The sequence below is a fragment of the Triticum aestivum genome, chromosome 3B (assembly GCF_018294505.1).
Source record: "Triticum aestivum cultivar Chinese Spring chromosome 3B, IWGSC CS RefSeq v2.1, whole genome shotgun sequence".
Taxonomy (NCBI): domain Eukaryota; kingdom Viridiplantae; phylum Streptophyta; class Magnoliopsida; order Poales; family Poaceae; genus Triticum; species Triticum aestivum.
Window position 1 is genome coordinate 11,405,015 of NC_057801.1, and position 23,383 is coordinate 11,428,397.

At 45.9% G+C, this 23,383-nt stretch overlaps 2 pseudogenes; both read right to left on the bottom strand.

Moving 5' to 3' along the window:
• Positions 1 to 2,176: 2,176 nt before the first annotated feature.
• On the bottom strand, positions 2,177 to 4,081 carry LOC123064307 (L-type lectin-domain containing receptor kinase IX.1-like; annotated as a pseudogene).
• A 9,813-nt stretch (positions 4,082 to 13,894) lies between these two features.
• LOC123064308 (wall-associated receptor kinase 2-like) lies at positions 13,895 to 17,271 on the bottom strand (annotated as a pseudogene).
• Between the last annotated feature and the right edge of the window lie 6,112 nt (positions 17,272 to 23,383).

A 23,383-nucleotide genomic window follows, 5' to 3' on the forward strand; every position in this document is an offset into this window, starting at 1 on the left:
GGGTGAGAGAGACGTACGGGACCGCGGCGGCGTTCGGGGCGGCGGCGCGAGACGACGACGACGACGGGCGGCGGCGGGGACAGCGATGACGACGACGGACGACGGGCGACGAGCGGCGACGACGGGATCGAGCGGCGCGCGGCGATGTCGAGAGGTTGGAGACGAAGTGGGGAGATGTAACTGAAATTTTCGTAAGTGATATATATAGGATGAGCCTTTAGTACCGTGTTGGAGCCACCAACCGGTACTAAAGGCCAACTTTGGCCAGGCCAAGAGGCGGGAAGAGCAGGCCTTTAGTAACGGTTGGTGGCTCCAACCAGTACTAAAGGGTGATCTTTAGTACCGGTTGGTGCCACCAACCGGTACTAAAGGACTCGCGCTGCCACCCTAAAGTTTAGTCCCACCTCGCCGGGCGAAGGGCAGCCGCACTGGTTTATAAACCCAGCCGCGGCTACCTCTTTGAACTCCTCTATATAGCAGGCTTGTGGGCCTAAATTCTGCGCGCTGCCCTGTGAGTCTGCTGGGCCTTTAAGGCTTGTAATTGCACGCCCCGTGGCCTAGCAGGCCCACAGGGCAGCGCCCCAATTTTTTTTGTAGTTTTTTTCTTTTCTGCTTTATTTTCTTCTAGTTATTTCTGCGTAGTATTTTGTATAGTTTTTTCTTTTCTATTATATTTATTTTCTTCTATTTATTTTTGAGTAGTTTTTCATCTAGTTTACCAAAATTCAACATTTTCAGAGTTCATTTTGTAGTGATTTTCAATTTCACGGTCATTTTATATAGTTTTTTTTCTTTTCAGCTATAGTTTTTTTTTCTGCTATTTTTTCTTTTCTGCAAAACTTGATGGTCAAAGTCTGGAGTTATAACCAAAGTTTAAAAAAAAGAAATGCCGACCATCATGCAAAAAATATAAGAGCATTTAGATCATGATCTTATATTTCTTTGCAATCTAAATTGTCAATATAATCTTATAACATCAAAAATACTTTGATCATCAATGATCTTTGTGTGTACAATCTGAATTGTCAATATGAGTCATCAACGATTTATAAACCGATGAAGACTCATATTGCGGCCACAAATTCTACACATAGAGTTCAATGAAGACCAAGTGCTTGTGATAGTTTGAGAAATAACATATTTAAGGTGGTAAAAGGCTTGTTAGGGGAGCGAGGTGGGACTAAAAACAGCTTGCCATAACATTAATTAGTATCGGTTCGTGGTACGAACCGGCACTAAATGATGATGGTGGGGCCATAGCCTGACCGCAGGCTGGCACAGCCTCTCTAGTACCGGTTCGTGGCATGAACCGGTACTAAAGGGTCGCCACGAACCGGTGCTATTGATCGCCGCCACGAACCGGCACTAATGTACACATTAGTGCCGGTTGAAATTCAAACCGGCACTATTGTGCTTCACATTTGACCCTTTTTCTACTAGTGGTCCATGGCAGGCGGCAGCCATGGCATCTCCCGTGGCTCGGCCCAGTGTCGGCTATGGTACCCTGCCCCCTCGTCACTCGTCGCATCACTGCTGGTCGAAGGTATTCCAGTGCCAGGTCCTGGTCACGTGCGGCCATGGCGAAGGCCCTAGGTCATGGCGACGGGCACGTCATGGCGAGGGGCGGTGCACGAGCTAATTGGGCGGTGGTCGGGCATCAGAAAAGGCGCGAGGGCGTGCGGCGGTGCCGGTGTGGGGGGGACGTGAGCGGGCAATGGCAGTCTACGCGAGGGGGACGCGTGATCCACAGCCGCGTGAGATGCGACCGGCCCAAGTTTCGGCCGGCGTGTCGTGGGGAAACGTTTCCGAAAAAACTATAAGGTAATTATGTGAAAGCTCGAAGCACCAACAAGATCAAATTGAGTATAACACAATATAGGTAACATGGTATTGGCAAGTCTTTTATCTATGAAGCAATACATCATCCCAATCCCCAAACGATCGAAGTTCAGGTGACGACTAGTGCACACAGCAAACAGTAGCTACTACTAGTACACACATCGATACGAGTATAATTATATGTACAACCCTGCCACGTCTCACTCACAACATTACTGGAAAACTGGAATAGGAGAACTACAAGAACATCAAGCCTAAAGGATCATACAAGGCATATAGCAAGACCATGGCGCCACTTCCGTTTATATCACAAACTCTAAAGTAAAGCACATTTTGGTCATCTGCCACTGATTGCCCAAGACACCTCGCTGCAAACATTGGCCGACGACAACACATTGTCTCCATGTGTTCCAAGGGAGACGTCAGATGTCGGATGTGACAAGGTTGGCAGCGTGACATCCTTGGACTGCAAGACGTTCATGAGCTGCACGACTGACGGCCGCGCACTCGGGCAGGGGTGCGTGCACCAGAGCCCCACGACAAGCGTGCGGTGCATCTGCCACTTATAGTCGCCATCATCATTGAGCAGCTGTTGCCAGTTTCCTCCCTTTAGCTTCTCATCTACCGCTTCAACTATTGCTTCCTTCTCTTACAGGTCCCAGATCCACCTGAGTAAAGGAATGAATTTGTCGCCTGACTGCTCCATTTCCATGTCCGGGCGCCGACCGGACACGACCTCCAACAGGACGATACCAAAGCTGTAGACGTCCGCTTCAGTGCTTGGTCGACGAGTGCGGATGAACTTCGGGTCTATGTACCCCGCAGTGCCCATGACGACCTTGGTGGTCCGTGGCCCTGCTCCATGCTCCACGAGCCTAGCCAGCCCGAAATCCGCGAGCTTGGTGTTGCATGATGAGTCAAGTAGTATGTTGCTGGGTTTGATGTCGCCATGCAGCACACATTGATCCCACTCTGTGTGGAGATAGCGTAGTGTAGATCCTAGACCAAGGATGATCTTGTACCTCTCTGACCACGTGAGGAGGCGGCTAGTGCTGTATATGTGTCGGTCAAGGCTGCCTTCAGGAACGAGCTCGTAGATGAGTAGGAGCCCCTTGCGGCTATCGGACCAGCCTAGCAAGTGCACAAGGTTCCGGTGCCTCAGCCGACTTATGATCTTCACCTCCGACTCGAACTCTTTCCTCCCCTGCGAAGATGATTCCGCAGACAACATCTTGATGGCCACCGGGCGGTCATGATCGCTAAGGTTGTCGCCTCGGTAGACATTACCGAAACCCCCTCGCCCAAGCTTCCCCTCCTCCGCAAAGTCCTTGGTGGCGGCGGCCAGCTCACGGTAGCGGTACCTTCTAGGGCCTACCCCTCTCTCGAACTCAGCTTGCTCATGTGCTTCGTCGTCGGAATCATCTACTCTCTCCCATATGCGTCGCCGATGGACTATGAAGGCGACAACGCAGAGCAACACGAAAAATGCTACTACCATGGAAGGCACTAGCACGAGCACTAGTCGCCCCCGCCGCGGACTAGTAGCCACCATGGCATCATCTAGAGTAGAGCTAAACGACCAAGACAACACTTGATGCAGCTCGGTGCACATGCCAGTTGATGCAGCGAAGCCGACTGCAACTTCCTGGGGCAATTCCTTTTTCATGTCCAGCAACGTGTTTACGTTGTAAAGCGGCTCCTTGCTGTCTATGTAGAGACGGGCGACGAGGACACCGGTGCGATTGTCGTAGCTGATCTCGGCAGTCATGATGGTGTCGTCGGAGACCAGGCGCTCCGTCACGTTCGTGTAGGCCCTGGAGTTGATGGAGTTCACATCTATGCCGATGTGGTTGTTGCTGTGGTCCCAAGAGCTGAGGAAGGTGTCAAACTCCACGGCGACGACGCGATCGTCGCCAATGGCGTTCAAGTTATTGCTGTCATTGAAGAGAGCGAGGTTCCCGCCGTGGCTGTTGGGAGGGAGCCTGGACGGGTAGTGCGCCAGGAAGAAAGACATAGCGTCAGCCACACCGTCATTGGGTGTGAAGCTTAAGTTACAGAGGCGAAGCCGGTCGTCCGTCTCATTTTTTAGCCTCATCTGGAAAGTGAAGTTGGAGGAGAAGCTGGCTACCTCGCCCGTGGCATTGTTCCAGAGCGGCACCGGACGTGAGTATGACGCCCGGCCGACGCTGAAGAAGTTGGCTTTGATCTCGTTCTTCGTTAGCTCGATGGCGCCGGAGCCCATGCGTGTATCACGCTCGCACCTGAGCCCCGTGTCGCAGAGGTCGCCAGAGCCAGAACTGGAGAAGTTGAAGCTGAAGGAGAGCGCGGTAGCTAGGCCCAGAGGTGCACTGACTAACAACGACAATGAGTAGCAGAAGGAGAGAAGGTGGTGACGAAGGCTCGTTATTACAGAAGCCATTGTTGCTGTTTTTGGCAAAAGAGAGGTCCCTCTTCGATGTTATATAGACGAACTAGCGAACCAAATGTTCTTAGTACAACCCTAGCAGCCTAGCTATAATACTACTCCCTCCGTTCCAAAATATAGCGCGTCCTCGGTTTCCGTGCTTCAACTTTGACCATTAATTTAATCAACAAGACCGACTGCGGCGGGCGAAAAAATTATACCAATGAATTCGTATTTTTTTTTTTTTAATTATATAATTTTTGATCCCGCCGCAGTCGGTTTCGTGGGTTAAATTTATGGTCAAAGTTGAACCTCGAAAAGCGTGGGCGCGCTATATTTTGAAACGGAGGGAGTATGTTCAAATAACCTTTGATTTGCTCAGTTGCCACTTGGCACCATGCAAGATCGATGTGATATGGCCGGCAGTGTCTCCAACTACAACACCCTAGCAGCCTAGATATAATATACTATGTTCAAATAACCTTTTGATTTGGTCGATTTAAGAAGAAAAAAACTGTCGACTAGTTTGTTTTTTCACCGCCTCAAGTAAACAAGCAGTCTAAGTCGTGGTGGCATGGCGCCAGGCATTTGCTTATGTTCGTGTAGGCCCTGGAGCCAATGGAGTTGAGGCAGATGCCGAATTTCAACGCTGTTGGCGTTGGTGCGATTGCTAGTCAAAACACTCTAACTATAATAATACTATGTTGGAGATAATCTTGACTAGGCTGTTTTTGGCATCCAGCTGTAAGTAAACAAGCAGACCAAATCATAGGTGGCGTGATGGGAGACCAGACGCTTGCTCACACGATTTTTTTTCCGGAAATACTAACGTGTGGGCGTTTGCATCTCGCCCACATGCGTGGATCCACGTCCGTTTGTGGTTGCACGAATCTTGGCATGTTTGTGGTGCCACGTAGGACTGGGTTGGTGTGTGGGCATTCATCCGGTCGCCCACACGTCCGTTTCACTACACGGCGGGTTGGTGTGTGGGCGTTTAGCAGTTCGCCCACACGTCTGTTTTCACTCACGCACAAGGGCTGGTGTGTGGGCATTTGCCATCTCGCCCACACACCCGTCTCCCCTCCCACACCCAAAGCTGCCAGTTGTCATGTGTTTTGTAGTGTACATGACAACTGCCCTAGTGTGCTTGTAAGCAGATGGCAACTCTCTCTTTTTTTACCCGAACATGTCAGTTGCCATGTGTTTTGCAGGGTACACGGCAACTGCTCTAGTGTGCTTGTAAGCAGATGCCAACTCTCTCTTTACCCGAACATGTTATTTTGCCATGTCTTTTTGTAGCTCTACACGGCAACTACCTAGTGTTAGCAGGTGACAACTCCTAAGGTTTTCAAATCATGCCAACTGTAGTAAACCGGACCATACATGGCAACTGCCTAGTGTTAGTAGGTGACAACCCCTAAAGTTTTTAAATCATGACAACTGTAGTAAACCAGACCATACATGGCAACAACTGCAATTGTCCAAAATGACATCTGGCACTTGACCTGAGATGGCAACTGTAGTTGAGCAACCATGGCAACTGTGTCCGACATGGCAACCGTAGTTCATCGACATGGTAACTGCAGTTAAATGGACATTGAAGAGGGTCCGGACCATGGCAACTGCGGGGACGCGTGGTGATTGTCACGCGGGGCGTGCGGGACCGTGAGGTAGGTTGCTAAGAGAGGTCGTGTGGGCCTTATCCATTTTGCACACACGTGTGTGAGAGGGACCGCGAGGAAAAAAAGAGGCGTGTGGGCGCTAGTTGTTTTGCCCACACGTAGACGTGTGGGCTGGTCCTTTTAGAGCATCTCCAGCCGTTCGGCCCCCCAGGACGCATAAAAATCGCCCCTGGGGGCGAGCCGGCGATTATTTCGGCGCTGGGGCGATTTTGCGCCCGGCCGTCGCCCCCAGCTCGCCCCCAGTCGCCGATTTTGGCCCACTTTTGAAGCCCCAATTCAGCGAAAAAGGCCCATATGGGCGAGAAATAGGCCCATATTCGGCGTGGTTCGCCGTGCCTCAGCGCTCAATTATCAACATAAATATTTTTTTATCACATATTTCATCACAGAAATTTCAAATACTTCAGCAAAATAGTACAACAATAAATAGTTCAATACAAATTATATAGTTCAACAAATAAAAACTCATATTTCATCACACGTCGCGCCCGGTGTCACCCTTCAGCCTCCATAGGTGCTCTATCAGATCTTGCTGCAGTTGATGATGCACCTGTGGGTCTCGGATCTCCTGACGCATACTGAGGTAGGCAGTCCAGGTTGCCGGTAGCTGGTGATCAACTTGGGCAAGAGGACCCTGCCGGTGGTATGGTTCAGTGTCAAACACTGGCTCTTCCTGCTCGCTCTCAATGATCATGTTGTGCAAGATGACACAGCAGGTCATGATCTCCCACATTTGATCTTTCAACCAGATCTGAGCGGGGTACCGGACAACAGCAAATCGAGATTGGAGCACACCAAATGCCCGCTCGACATCCTTCCTGCAAGCCTCCCGAATCTTCGCAAACCAGGCGTTCTTGCCTCCAGGCACAGGGTTTTTGATGGTCTTGACAAATGTCGACCATCTCGGATAGATGCCATCAGCTAGATAGTACCCCTTGTTGTACTGCCGCCCATTGATCTCAAAGTTCACCGGAGGAGAATGACCTTCAACAAGCTTGGCAAAGACACCAGAGCACTGCAGCACGTTGATGTCATTGTGAGTTCCTGGCATACCAAAGGAGTGCCAAATTCAGAGGTCCTGTCTGGCCACCGCCTCAAGTACCACACTGCAACCGCCTTTGGCGCCTTTGTACATCCCCTGCCAAGCAAATGGGAAATTCTTCCATTTCCAATGCATGCAGTCGATGCTTCCAAGCATCCCAGGAAATACTCTTGCTGCATTCTGTGCTAGGATCCGAGCAGTGTCTTCCGCATTGGGTGTTCTCAAGTATTGCGGTCCAAACACTGCCACCACTGCCCGACAGAACTTGTAGAAACACTCTAGGCTGGTCGACTCGGCCATGCGACCATAGTCATCGAGTGAGTCACCGGGAGCTACGTATGCAAGCATCCTCATTGCTGTCATGCATTTCTGGATGGAGGCGAATCCAAGTGAACCGGTGCAATCCATCTTGCACTTGAAGTAGCTGTCGAACTCCCAGATGGAATTCACAATCCAAAGGAAAAGCTTTCGGCTCATCCGATAACGGCGCCGAAATGTTCTGTCGCCGTGAAGTGGAGCATCGGTGAAGTAGTCGGAGTAGAGCATGCAGTAGCCTTCGAGATGATGTCGGTTCTTTGCTTTCACCCGCCCCGGCGCCAAGTCACCTCGCCGCGACTTTTCATTGCTCGCCAGCAGCTGGGCGAGGGCGGCGAGCACCATGAGATGCTCTTCTTCCTGGACGTCGGCCTCGGCTTCCTCCTCCAACAGCGCGGCGAGCACTTCCTCGTCATCCGAGTCCATCGCCGAGGTAGGCAAATCGCTGAACACCTTGCGTGCGGTGGGCGCGCACCCGCCGCTAATAAACTACCCCTCCGCGGCCGGAAACGCGCAGCTGGTGTCGGAGGTGCTGTCGCGGCAAACCTATGCTATTTTTTCGGCGGGGAATGGCTATCTACTGGCGAAGGGCGGCGGGGCGGCGCCGGGATATACCTAGGTGCGGCCGAGAGCGCGGGGGTGGGAGGTGGCCGGGGAAGAAAATCTTGACTTTTCACCTGACGGCGTGGGCCAGCCGCGCTTTTCCCTTGCGCCGGAGCCCCCAAGCGCCCCCAGCGTGCCGAGTTCGGCCTGCGGCCGTCGGGTGGAAAAAAGGGCCGAACCGGCGCTTTTCGTCGTCCTGGGGGCGCGACTGGGCCGTTTATTTGGCGCCAGCACCGAAAAAGTCGCCTGGGGGGCCTGTTGGGGGCGCGGATGGAGATGCTCTTAGACACCATACAAAACGTGTGGCCAGATCCTTAACGCCCACACGTGTGGGCATTATCGGCGTCCTTTTTTTTAAAACGTATGTCCCACTCTGTGCATTTTAAAACCGAACCGAAAAACCATACCGAAAATAAACCGAACCGAACCGATTTTTTTGTTTTTATGGTTTCTGGTTTCGGTATGGTATGAACTTTTCATACCGATTTGAACTTTGGTTTTTATGGTATATACCGAAAAACCGAATGGTTAACCGAATAAACCGAAGTAAAAGATAAATTTATATTTCTTGAGATGAACAACCGTACAAGTTGTCATTTTTCTTGTACATGAGTCAAATTCACTACTAAGCACCAACATTTTTCTTGTAACATTGTCATTTTTCTCTTTTTAAAATGCTAAGCACGTCCATAACCATCAACAGATGAATCAATGCATGCATATATACTTATATATATAGTCATATACTATTTGTGTAAAATAGAATGTGTTTTGAGTCATAAATTTGCAAATTATTATTACGTCATTTTCAAATTCGCGTCAACTTTGGTTTTTATGGTATATACTGAAACCATACCGAAATAATTTGGTATATACCGAAACCGAACCGTATTTTAATTTCATACCGTATTCACCGAAGTATTAATACCGTACATACCGAAAAACCGTATAAACCGAACCATGTAAACCGAATAAACCGAACGCACAGGGCTACATATGTCCTTCGCTTTTAAACATAACTCTTTTTAGATATTTTAATACGGACTACATATAAATATACATAGATATATTTTAGAGCGTAGATTCACCATTTTGCTTTGTATGTAGTTTATATTGAAATTTTTGAAATGACTTATATATAGAAACAAAGGGAGTATTACTTTTCTAACACATTTTCAGATCTATACTATCATCTGAAAAATTGGAAATAGACGACCTCGTGGTTGCGCAGGGCAACTACCAGGTCTCTTGGTTGCCCTCTAGGACGAAAGACCGTCTTCGTGAGTTCCACGTCTATGCCAGCCTGGTTGTCGTTGTGGGCATAGGGGCAGAGGTAGGTGCCGAACTCCAACCCGGTTGGCACTGATGCGATTGCTAGTGAAAACACTGTAACTAATAATGCTATATTGGAGATAATCGTGACTAGGCCCATTTCAAAAATATTGACTAGGTTGTTTTTGGCATCCAGCTGTCAAGTAAACGTACAAGCAGTCCAAGACACGGTGGCCTGATCAGAGACTAGATGCTTGCTCACGTGATTATTTTTAAAGTCTTCACTTTTTATGAAATTTCAGATCGATACTATCAAACTAAAAAACTGCAAAACTATGGCATTGTTGCTACGCATGGCAACTAAAAGGTATTCTTCGTTGCCCTCTTGAATTAAAAGATTGTCTTCTCAAGTTCGGCGTCTATGACGACCTGGTTGTCGCCATGGGCACGGGGCTGAGGTAGGTGCCGAACTCCAACCCAGTTGGCATTGACGTGATTGCTAGCCAAAACACTCGAACTTTTTTATTGATCAAAACACTCTAACTAATAATACTATTTTGGAGTTAATCTTGACTAGGTCGATAAAAAGAACATGTCTGGGTTGTGTTTGACTTTTTGTCATCGAGCTATCAAGTAAACAAGCAGTCCAAGTCACAGTGGTGTGATCGGAGACCAAACACTTGCTCATATGATTTTTTTAGAAATATTAGATTCATATTAATTGTCGCTGATTTAGTACAAAGTTATTTATACTAAATCAACAACAATTAATCTGGATTGGAGGGAGTACTTCTTTTAATGAGATTTCAGATTTATACTATCAAAATGAAAAATTGCAAAAGTATGACCCTGTCATTGCACAGGGCAACTAATATATATTCTTCGTTGCCCCCTCAAATGAAAAGACGGTCTTTGTGAATTCAGCGCCTCGGCCGACCTGATTGTAGATGTGGGCATTGGGCTGAGGCAGATGTCGATCTCCAACGCGGTTGGGGTTGATGCGATTGCTGTCGTTGAAGAGGGTGAGGTTTCTTGGTGCAGGTCTGCACATACTCACTAGAAGTTTACTTACTTTCCGACAAGTGCACTTACGCACAGTCACCAAGCAGGCGGGTTGAGTAGTTTTTGGCCGTCGTACGCAGATTGTGCATATGTATTCCCACTGTTTCTTTTTTGCTCCGCGTATTAGATTTATTTGAAGTCAAACTCTCCAAACTTTGACCATGTTTATAAAAAATATATTAATGATCCCAATACAAAATCAATATTATCAGATTCATCCTGAAATATATTTGCATATGATATTTATTTGATATTGTAGATGTTCTTCAATGGTAGGCGAAGAAACGTCGTGCAGTTTCTCGGTTCAGTACGTCCCCAGTGATGGCATCGAGGTCCGCACGGTGCCATCGATGCTGTGAATTAAGATCTTTACCGAACCATCACATTTCATTGCATGCATATCTGCTTGAATTTACTTTTTTTTCTTTTAACAAAATATCATGTGTTACTAATGTTTATGCCTGCATGAGGCTGCTGAGTAGTGACTTCAACAACGCAAGCTGATGTCGTTCACCCTTGGGAAAAGGTTACTCTCTTCAGTAGAGAACCAAACGGCAATGAGATCAGTGAGTTTCCTGCCACACTTCTTTTATTTTGTTTTGTCTATACAACCAACATAAACTATTGGTAGACTTGCGCTTTTAAAAATGGTCTGTCGTCCAATGGCAATTCCCATAAAGCAAAAGGAAAAAAAATTCAAAAGGAAGTTAATTAATTAGCAACATCTGTCAACAACAATTTGCTTTTCTCCGCAAAAAAAACAACAATTTGCTTTTCTTTATATTTCAAATATTAAATTTGTAACACATAATTTTAAATTATTTTCCTGATATTCTATTTTTTTTCTTAGGATTAGGATTTATTTATAAGTCTGCTTTGATTTCTACCAAGGGTGAGTCGCTTATCAAGCGTGGAATACGAGAGGTAGAATCACATGAATAGGTAATTACACGTTATCATTGCACTAGCACATTTGATATTTACCATGAACTGACTTTCTCCACATCTAACTTTCTCATTGCAGACCTAAGCTCTAATCTGTTCCCTTCACCTAATCTCTCCCTGCTCTTTCACAACGCCCCCGCGTCGCCCTCCCGCTAGGGTGGCTCGGGTGGAAACCCTAGCCCCCGCCGCCGGGCATGTCTATCCTCCCCTTCCCCTCGGCAGCCGCTAGAGGAGGTCGCCGGGCGAAGCCCCAGGCGGCTGATGGCGGCGGAGGAGGCTCTCTTCTCTTCCCTCCCACGCCAGATCGGTGAGGCGGGTCACCCATGGCGCTGGGGCGCTTTCCCCCGATCTGCGTCACGGCGGCGCGGCGTCTTAGGCGACAACGCAAGGCGGCGGCATGGTGCTGGGCGGGGGCGACGAAGCTGCTAGACTCCGAGGAAGATCTGGTGGCGCCGGCTGTCCGATGGGCTAGCGGGGTCATGGCGGCCTTGGTCGCGGTGGCCGGCGGCTCGACCTATCGGCGGCGGCTGGATCCCAGGGCGGCGGCCCTGGAAGGTGGCGGCGGGTGAAGCTTTGGCCTCCCGCGGCGGCATGGCGTGGTGTTGTCCCTATCCAAGGCGGATCTGCATCACTGATCTCGTGGTTTTGCCGCGGATTGGTTTAGATCAGAGACAGTGATGAGCGTGTGAGATCCATCTCGGCGGCTCTCGCGGTTTGGCGAGGTGGGGTGGGAGACCTCCTCCCAGGCTCCAGTGGTGGCACATTCAGGCAGTGGCTGGTGCGCCAGGACTCCTACGGTGACACTGCTGTTGCGGTTGGTCGCCGGATCTAGGCGGCTAGATCTGGGGCTTTGAAGGCGGTCGAGACAGTGCACAGGTTGTCAGGTGGATTTCTTGGGATGGATCTGGGTGAAAACTTGGTCTTCGGTCGTTGGCCGGAGCCGGTGATGACGATGCCCTTATCATCGTTTCCTTCATGAAGGCATCATCGAGGTGAAGCTCCCAACCCCACCCAATACCTCCGGGGGAAATCCTAGATCAGCTGATCGGATGACGGCGGCATTCATGTGTCGTTACCCCCTTGGGGGCGGCATTCTTGGAGTTGCACTTGGGCTCGAGGGACCAGCGGATGGCTTCTTCGGTGGAGCGGTGTTTATTTCTATATATTCATGGCGGCGGTTCTCGGCGGCATGGAGCAGTGGAGGCTTGGCGTCAGATGTGTGGCGATGGACACGCGCAGGAGGTCGACGTTGTCTGGCGTCGATGGCAGAGAGGCTTGACAAGGTCGATATGTCAGTACATGCTTTGATGATGGATCGAGGAAAGACGGAGGTGACGGCCCTTTGCAGCGTGTGCGTGTGGTACTCACTGAGAGTACGCCGGACTGGAGTGTTACCCAGTCCCGCCTATGTTGCTTTGGATGGGGCATCCGGCGTTAGATGCTAGGCTTTTGTGCGATGTCTGTTTGGTATTTGGCCCGGACATTCAACGCACCTTCATCAAGAGAATAGGAGTAGCGACAGATGTCGTCAAGATGGTGTCATCAGGCTTATTGTTGTATTTCTTTGTAAGGTCTTTGTGAATAATAAATAATATGGCCGCATGCATCTCCCAGATGCAGAGGTTGGGGGTGATTCCTCCTTTTCTAAAAAAAACTTTCTCATTGCAGGAAAACCGTTGTTTATTTTTACATTCTATACTTTTGTTCTTTAGTAGCAACCTTAGTTATAGCCACTTCATTTTACCGCTCACTACTTGTTTTCGGTCCAAATTATAATCTTCGCAGACACCAAAACAACCAATTCATATGACACCTGTGACAACTCAACATTCGCATTAACCATCGTCTCCTACTCTTCGATGGGACGATACTTTAAGCTATTTACATGAGAGTGCTGAGACCAACCCTGTTCACTTGAATTAACATGTAGGCAATTTGTGCCAAAACTACGGTGAACCTTTTTGTACATATGGGGAATGATTTTGTGAAATTCTTGCTTACATCATCTTTGCTATTATCCTTCCCATAAATCTGAGCCACACTTTTCATATGGTGCGTGTATACTTAATCTGAACTATGATTTTAATTGTATATATAACAGATATATAGATAAGATTTCATGGGTTGCACCCACCACCTCATTATTAGAGTCAAGTTATGGGGATATGAGACAAACCTTCGTTCAAAGGAGATTTTGAATCGTCCCTTGTAAATCTGTCCGGAAGGAGTACTTATTGTAGTTGACAAAGTTCTGGCTAATGTACCACCAAATAGTGCAAGTATTGAATTCACGCTCTAGCTAGCTCATCCAAATCTCCGAATTAATGGAGAGACAAAGACAATATATGTTTCAGCACCGCCCTCATATCTAGGCTTTCTTTTAGTCTTTGTACATGAGATCGATGTAGGCCGCATAATTATTTTCTTTAATACGATGTTAACATGGTCTTGAACTGGAGACCTATTGGCTCTAATTGGATATTGAATTCATGCTCTAGTCAGGTCATCCAAACATACGAGCTGATGAAGAGAGGGCAATATATTTAAACAATAACAAAATAAAATTGTTGCAATCCTGCTTTGCATACGTAGGAGGTCAAGTGAGTGCTTATAAACACGTAAATTATTTGGTGGTAAGCTTAAGGTGGATTTCATAACAACGACCTAGAAACGTGATACAACCATGGATCGTATAGCTAGCAAACAGTTTCTAATATGTTTCTGACGATCTCATCTAGCGGATTCTGTGCTCAATGCGGCTTTCTTCTCAAGGCTAAAAACCTCGGTGGTGTCATTCTCAGATGACATGAAGCTCCCCATATCTGTGACAGTGAGGCTGTGACACTCCAAAACCAACGGCTGCTGCACTTGGTCAGCAAGCTGCTTGAGCTCCTCTGCAACGCGCCTCATCGCAGGCCTCCTGTTCCCCGGCATACCTAAGCATCGATTCGCCAGCTCCACAGCCTGAAGGGCCACTCCCATGCTAGCATCACCGACTATTTCACTTTCAAGGAGTTCATGGAGCGTGCCATCCTCCATAGACTCCTGAACCATCACCATGAGGCTCTTCCGTTGCTTTGACATCGGCTTCTTCCCGGTTAGGAGCTCCAGAAGGAGGACCCCAAAGCTGTAGACGTCGTTCTTGTGGGTGAGCTGGTACTCAAGCAGGTACTCTGGGTCAACGTAGCCCGCTGTGCCTCTGGCCACCACCTGGGTCTTCTCATCGATGGTGGAGCATCCGAAGTCAGACACCTTGGCGCCCCATCCGTCGCTGAGAAGGATGTTGGCGGGCTTCACGTCGCCGTGGAGTATCGGGTGCGCCAGCGAGTGCAGGTACGCCAGTGCTCCGGCGGCCTGCACGGCGATCCTCAGACGGGCCCCCAGGGTGGCGCGACACGAGGTCGGCTGGCTATACAATAGCTCCTGCAGGGTTTTGTTCTTCACGTACTCGTACACCGGGATGGGCACCTCGAACTGCAGGCAGCAACCGAGGAGCTTGACGATGTTGGGATGGTCGACGCGGCCGAGTATCACCAACTCCTGCACGAAGTCCTTCCTCTTGCTCTCGTCCACCTCCTTGCATCTTTTTACTGCCACAAGTGTGTCCTTGCCTTCGACGTCGAGGACCGCCTTGTACACGGTCCCCTGCCCTCCTTCCCTGATGATGCTCTCCTTGTCGAACCCGTTTGTTGCTGCCTCGATCGCTCCTCGGGCATAGACGGTGAACCCGATGTTACGCTCTACCCCCATCATTTCTGACAGTATCTGGCCTCCGTGCTGTTGAAAGCATTCGTCACTCTGTCTAATCAGAGCTTGTCTTTTGATACTCCTTTTGTGACGGATGATTTCTACTGCGAGGATACAAACCAGGCCAACCAAAACAACGCCAAAGGCTCCTGAATTGTAGATGCCACGGTTAGTCGTCATTTCTTATTTGGGGTGAAAGATAACATGCTTTTTTTATTGGACTAAAAGATTGAATTAATTTGCACTAAGATGAAATTAAAGACACTGCTCTGGTATAATGTTGATATATTGTGTACATAGATTGTAGTAGACATATATCAGAGATGTGGACGTACCAATACCGAGATTTTCTCCAATACCAAATGTGTGGTTTCCGTCGCACGTCCCATTTTGGGCGTCGCCTTTGGTATGCTTGGGGCAACAACACTCGAATCCGCCAAGAAAATTTTGGCAAGTTCCAGGCACATTGCAAGGGTATTTCACCAGGTCCATGCACTCGTTAATATCTGCCACCAAAGATCAAATTAATTAATTTTTATTGACTATCATCAGTTAGTATAGGTAAAAAAAAGTGATAGGAAACAACGCAAAGCTCTGTTATTTTCTGTAAAGAAATATTTTTAATTTCCCTATCAACGGTATACTCCTACAAGATTGACTAAGGATCTTTCACTTACATGTGTAATTAATATTAGATTGCTAGATCTGATTGATAAGATAAGACTGTTAATTTTTATCTAGATGAGAATTTGCAAGGTGTGTGGCTAACTCTCATTTAGACGAGAATTAACTAAATCTCATCTAGGTGACATCAACACGGGATTTTGTTGTTGTTCCCTTTTCTCTTCTTTTTTCACTTATTTTTTGTGTCTTGATATTATTACTATATTTCTTAAAAAAAAGGTAAATATAGTTGCACACATTCGGTGAACGCCCACCGCGATTGCACGCGGCCAATGGACATGCAGTTGCACACATCAGATGAGCAGTTGCACACCGTTGCACACAGTTGTGCAGCTATAGTTGCACGCAGATGCATCGGGTGCAACTGAAGTTGCACGTGGTCTGACGGACGTGCAAGTGTGGTTGCGTGCGCCAATAGAAAAAGGCAAAAAAATATCAAATAAATAAATAAATTGGTGGATGTTTAATGGCAATTAGGCATGGCCGATGGGCAAGCAGTTGTGCGCTCTAGACGGACGTGTAAATATAGCCGTGTGGTGTGTGAAAAGAATGAAACCGGAAACCGAAAATAAAAAACAGAATCAATCAAATGGAAAAATAAATCCACTGAAATCTACGCCGTAAATTCAAATGACAGAGAAGTAGATGATACTCTATTAACTCTCATATGAATATATAGATGAGTATTAGCCATATGTATTGTTTTTGAGTTTCTACGTACCTTTGCATCCTAGCTCCGGATCTTGCAGGTAAGGATTGCCGTGGAAGCCTTTGAAGCAGTTGCAGAAGTAGCCGGGTCCATTGAGCGAGTCGAAGCACTCGCTGTGGTCGCCGAGGCAAGCATAGGGGAGGGATCCTTGCGCGCCGCGTCGCACGACTCCTCTCCGACAACCCAGTCCACCGCGAGCGGCGCCTCTCCGGTGAAGGTGTTGTTGAACCCCGGCAAGGTCGCGTAGCTCGCTTGGAAGGTGAAGTCGGAGTCGTCCATGAGCACGGCGTAGCTGCAGGGGCTGACGTCGTGGATCTCCGTGGTGTTGAAGGTGGAGGGGAACCTCACGTCGTAGTACTGCAGCCCCCTGGGGATGGCAGTCTGGCAGCACCCTATCCCGGAGCAGGAGCCGTTGGTGAGGCCGACCTGACGTCGCCGTCGCCTCCCCTCCGGCACATGGCCACGCAGCCGCTGGTGTACTCGTCGGCGCGCTCGCCCACGATGTACGCCAGCGTCTGGCAGCCGATGACGGTGAACTTGTTGGTGTGGGCGAACCTGTAGGGCGTGCCCGTGAGGTCGAGCCCCCACGGGACGGGGTCCATGCCCTGGGTGGCGTTGTTGTAGCAGTAGGTTGAGATGCTCATCTTCATCCGGGCCTGACCCTGCTGCAGCGAGACGCCGACGACCTCCAGGTCGTAATAAAATGGCGTGCGGCCACCATTAACCCCGGTCTCGTTGCAGGTCAGGCCGAAGCCAGGCATGGCGCAGTTGTCGGGATCGGGCGATTCGGGCCCGGGCCCGACGATACCGAACGGGTAAGGGAGTGTACGCCGCCGCATTCTCTCTGGCACCTGCTGCTAGGCTGTGTGGGCAGTGCTGCTCCAACTCCAAGCAGCACCCCGCCGAGCCATACTACTAGCACTGCTAGTACAGGTGCAGCTGCAGCTGCTGATCTGTGGGACGGCATGGACGGGTTGAGGGGCTTTTGCTTGCCTTGCTGCGTCGCTGGGACCTGCATGCTCTGGGTACTGAGTTGTTTAAGTACTAGTAGTATTATGCAATGACCCATTCCAGCCGACGACCGACGACGACTTGGATGCGAGAAAAACGTAACGTAAGGTGTGAATGCATGCATGCATGAACGAATATTCCAATTACACTGGAGTAGCCAACAAAAGTTGTTCAAACTGTTGTAGTATCAAAGTAAAAGAGACAAAGAAGAGACACAAATGATCCACCAGTTCCATTGCAATGTGGAGACCCACTTATATACAGGCTGAAGGGGTGTGTTGGGAAGACACCTCTTCCCCAACAGACACCTCCTGGGAGGCATCCCTCCCATACAAATGATCATATATTTTATTTCTTAACACTCCCCCTTGATCAATTCATCATCTATATATTTCAATCCAAAAACTCCTCCTAAAAACCCTACGAGAAAAATTTGAGGAGAAACATTATAACGATATGCCACCGAAAACTCCTTTAAAAACCCAGTGGAAAAAATATAAGGAGAAACCATATGACATACGTCCGCACTTGTATTTATATTGTCTCGTTAAAAACCTTATATGAGAAACCATCACGGAAAACTCATAAAGGGAAAAAGAGTACAATATGAGTGATCACAAGATTACCAACAGGTTATTATTTGGGATTTTACTCCCCTTGAACTTTGCAAACCTCAAGAATATCTCATACCAATTTCATGAACCTAGTTCTGGAACATAAACATTGATAGAGACATTGTGAATATCACAATAATCTGTTTGCGTATTATCCTCTGACATTTCTGTAATTCACAAGGATAAATATAACCCATAAGCAATACAAGTGACATTATCTTGGTAGATAATGATAATCACCACATGTTCACATGTGGCCAATCATTCTATGAAGTCATCAACATTTTGTGATGCTTCAAATAAAATAGAATGATTACTGGAAGGACTCGTTTAGAGTCTATTCTGAAGACTTCCCTCAAAATATTCTTCCAGCAAACCTAGTCTTTGATATGGCATTGTGGGATCAGATAATTTGCCACTATCAATATAGCAAACCATGGTCCCATCTTGATTTTCCGGATGAAATTGATCAAGACCCTTTGTGCCCTGAATATATCTGAGGATATTCCTTACACAAACCTTATACCTTTTGAGGAATTGCACTCTCAATAAATTGCCAAAAACTATAGTATCAGGCCTGACATATTTTGCAAAATATATGAGTGCTTTGATGGTATTTAGATATGGCACTTTGTGTCCAACTATCACTTCACCATCTCCCCTATGTCTCAAGGATTTGTATACCATATTAGGTATAATATGACCAAATGTGTCTTTAATATAATATATCCATATTGAACTTCTCCAATACTTCTGGATATATGAAGACTGATATCTTAGGGGGGTATGCTCAAGTCATAAACTTAGCATAATTTGGTTTAACCCAAATATCCGTCTTAACATGATTGTGTGTATTTCATGTCTTATATAGACTTTGATTATAAGATCATCAACACCATAAATTAAGGTGATGTAAAATCCGATTAAGGATTACTTCATGAATACACGTCAACAATCATTAGTATGAGAGAGTAATCCTTGTCAAGGAATAACTCACTTAGTCGGTTGCACCACACAATTCTCCGACTACTTCAAGTGATAGAATGACTTAAGAAGTTCCACACATGCATGTTGCGATTTACCTTTGGATTCATGATATTAAGTCATTCAATGACTTCAATATATACATCCAAACTAATTGACCCATCGGAGTATGTAGACATTACATACATCACCTATATGGATCTGTTCTGCCATTAATATTCAGTACCGAAACATAATTCCACTTATACCAAGAAGGTATGCTACATCGTAACCAATGTCAGGTCTCTGCGAAAAACCCTTGTGCTACAACCCTCGCTTTCTCACCACCTCATTTATTTTTGCTTCCAAACAAAAATTCACTTTTCTTCCCTCTGGAAGATACTTATGAGAAGCAGGTTTTACAATGGTAAATACCTCTCTTTGATGAGCGAGTGCCACTTTTCCTTAATTGCTTCCTTTCCTTTGAACCAATATAAGTGCAACAACACTCTCAATAGATTTGGTTCAGGGCCCAAAAGGATTCTAGCAATTCTCGAGAAGAATTTATCTCGACATATGTAGACTTTCTCATATACGATTCTCCTGAATCAATATCATTGTGGAATTCTTATTACGCCTCTTAACTCCCTGTGATTTCCCACAACAACGGAGTCAAGGTGTTTCGATGTCCCAACACCTAAAAATCTGTGCACATATGTGTTGGACTTTGGATGTCGCGCATCCGTCGGGTGTCATTCAACCCGAGGTTGAATCATATTTACCGATCGAGGGATCAATCTCCTCTATTTCTGCTGAAACACTTGAGAACTTAATCTCATGCGACCAGAATTCTCCCCCTCTTGCTCTCATCTAGGGAGACAAGTGGTTTATTAGGTACCTCCACTCGCTCTGGTACTTGACCAAAGTAACACCTTTGTCGTCAGTAAATATACTTGGCAGATTATTTGCAATATGCTGCAAATTTCTCATAACCTTAACCTGGAGTTCAGATTCTTAAGTACGTGGACAAAATGTCTATGACATTTCTTATCCATTTTCTGGCATTTTCTGTGGTACTCATCTCCCCTAATGCCAGAAAATGTTCTTATTGCAAAAGTAATAGTGTATGGGCTGCAAATAACTCCCTTGCTAGGGTTAAGGTATATTCGGCGGATTAACGAACATACCATAGTTATTCCTCACATAGATCCCAACCATATGTGAAGGCCCATGATGTACGCTGGGGTGGTGATATCGGTATGCAACCGAATTACCGCAGATGGGAAATACTTCACTTATTTCCACGTACAAACTGCAAGGGGATGCAGTATCATTTGATCTCATTTAGACCAAATATGCGGAGTGTGAGACCGCATGTTACCATCAACAAAATGTTGGTAAATCACAATTCTGCAACATTGGCAAAGCAATATTGAATCTCTTTCAAAGAGATCAAGCCAAACCATTCTGGTTATGTACTATATACTGAATATAACCATTGAATGCTCGTGAATCAACTTCAACGACATTTGCATTCCAATGGCATTATCCCATGTTAGGATAATTTGCTCTAAATTCGTCAATTTGAGCAATTAATTCAGTAAACACATGGTGTTGTGTGGATGATACACATCTAAGACCATCTTTTAGATGCGTCTATTAACACCATGAAGTACCAACATAACCCAGATAATGGTTGAATAATCCAAACATATTCTTGAATGCAATCAAGAATATTGGATGGCTCATTTCAAATTTTAAGGTGAGAGTGCCTTAAAATTAATTCCACAATGTCACGTGCAATGCACAAAACAATCTCATGATTGTTGGAAATATTGCAACTTGTCAAGTTATGGCCAACAGAATTGTCAATAATTTCTCTAATCATCCAATACCTTGATGATAAAGGAGGAAAAATTATTAGTATGCAATAAGATTGAGTATGAACTGATTCATACACTCAATTATCTCAACTATCATGTCCGAGGGACAAGATGTTGCAATTTATACTATATGTAGTAGTACAATTATAGGCTAATGATATTTAGGGATAACTAGGAGACTACACGAGATCTCCAAAATATCTTCGGAATATCATTCCACAAGCATACCATCAATATAGAGGAGTCTATTCTCCTTCTATTATGCCAGAATATTCTCTGGTTGTTTCCTTTTGAAGTAGAACTTCAGACTTATCCCATTAAAATCATTTGCATTCAGTGAGTCGGTGGTATGATTCAACCCAATACTTGACTGATTGGTAATCATTAGTACATCATTTCCTAAAACCACCATTTTGACAGACTTGAAAGTTGCCATTATGATCATTTAAATTAAATGATCCATTCCCTTTTGAGATATACGCTCAATTTCTGCTTGTCATTTTTTTCTCTTCACTTTACATTCAACTCCTCGTGGTTCTCTAACCATTATTGCTTAGTACTAAGAGTACTAGCATGAATTTCAAGCATTGCAATCTGAAACAAAGATGATATTTCTGTTTACCATCCTAGGAGAACATAAAGTGCAGTAAGGACTTATAGTCAGATATGTATCTGGAGCCGCCTTATCACATAATCTCAACTTAGTGTTGATTTATAGACAACAGAATAATAAGCCTCAACAGACTTGAAGTCCTTAATACGAATGAATAATCATTCGTGTGATGCTTATAACAATATATCTCGCTTCAATGAAGCCTTAGAGGGAAAATGGATATTCATTATCCATTACATACTCAGTTTGAGAACCGAGCCATTGCGATGGCACATAAATGCAAATATGCATATTCTTAGCTATTTATAAATAGCCATATGACATTTTCTGCAGGTGGAGTTTCTGTGGCAACAAGGCTCTAGGTCGACAAAATCTTTAATGTCCATGACCCATCTTAAATAGTTACTCCCACCAAATGTCATCTCATCGCATTTCCTTTCCAAAAAGGTCAGCCATATGTTGCATGAAATTCGCATGCATTAATTTACCTTCAGTAAATTAAGTAGGATGAAAATGCTATGGCTAAGCATAATCATGGCGATGGTGATTCTTAGTGACCCATAGGGCAAGCCTTCCAGAAGAACACCACGGTTTGGTGTGAATCTTCCAAGTAAAGGTAGTCACCTCAAAAGGGACAAACCTTTAATTTCCTTAAAACACATAGAGATAGTCGACCACCTAGTGGTGCCTCACTCCTATGGACAATTCTCATTGATCATAGCCTCCACAACCTTATGTTATTTATAACACATGTAGGTAATCACCATAAAATGGCGTGAACCTCTCAGCTGTGCATGAAACTTCATAGCTATGATGGCGTCCCATAAGTTGTGTATGCATGGAAGGTAATCACCAAAATATGCAAGTGTTTTGCATAATTCTCTTCATAGCATAATATGCAGCATAGTCACCATTGCCTTGGCTTCATCTCCTGATGGAGTAGTTGACACTATAGTCACAACCAATGACAAATGCTATGAAATTGACAAGTATTTGGAAAAACATCATGAAGGTAGGCACCAACAATGTAGGCCTCATAATGGCTATGTCATAAGTTTTGCGCCATCACTTTTGCTTTGAACACATGGAGATAATCACTACTGAGTAGTGTAGACCTCACTCTTATGAAGCATCTCACAACCTTGTGTCAATTAAAAACACATTGAAAGTAATCACCACATGATGGTGTAGACCTCACAGTTGTGAATGAATTAATTTGTTGCCATAATGCAATCTATAAGCTGTGTGCCAAATTGAAGGTAGTCATTATGTCGGAATGACACGTAGACCACACAATAATGGTGAATAATCTACAGTTATGCAGTAGATAGCATTTGTCCATTTCCTTGTGAGAAATGTAAAATTGACATAGTCAGGCAGTTTCATACACCACTTCACTACCTTATGTTTCCCAAATTTGCAAGCGAGTTCCATATTTAATGCAAATAATGGAATCAACATATTGTTTTGCAACAGTATTACACATGTAATACAAATAAATGCAGAAGTATAAACATACTTGTGCAACATATATGAGGACTTGGGGCCTCAAACGGTCATTTTACCTGATGTAAAATGATGCATAATCAATTATTATGCAATTCAGCAAGACCTGATGGTCTATCATGTATATTTGCTCTGAAGCCTAGGGCATAAAACGCAAATAAAAATAACCTTATGGTTAAAGTGCTGAAAATAACAAGCCCAATGGCTTGATAAAGTCCAACGAGCGCGGCCGCTCTACTGTAATTTTGAATAAGCCAGAGGGCTAAATCACAAGTCTCAATAAGCTTGAGGCTAAACATAAAATTACAGGGACTTCTGCAGGATTATCAAATAATCTAGAAGCTAATCTGTAAAATCGCCAAAGAGATACGATTTCTCATCCTTCCCCCGTGCGGTTACAAATTCCTGAGGGGAATTTTCCCCTAACCGCCGCCGGTGGCCTAGAGATGAAGGCCATCTGGCCGAAGGGCGCCATCCGATGGGGTACCG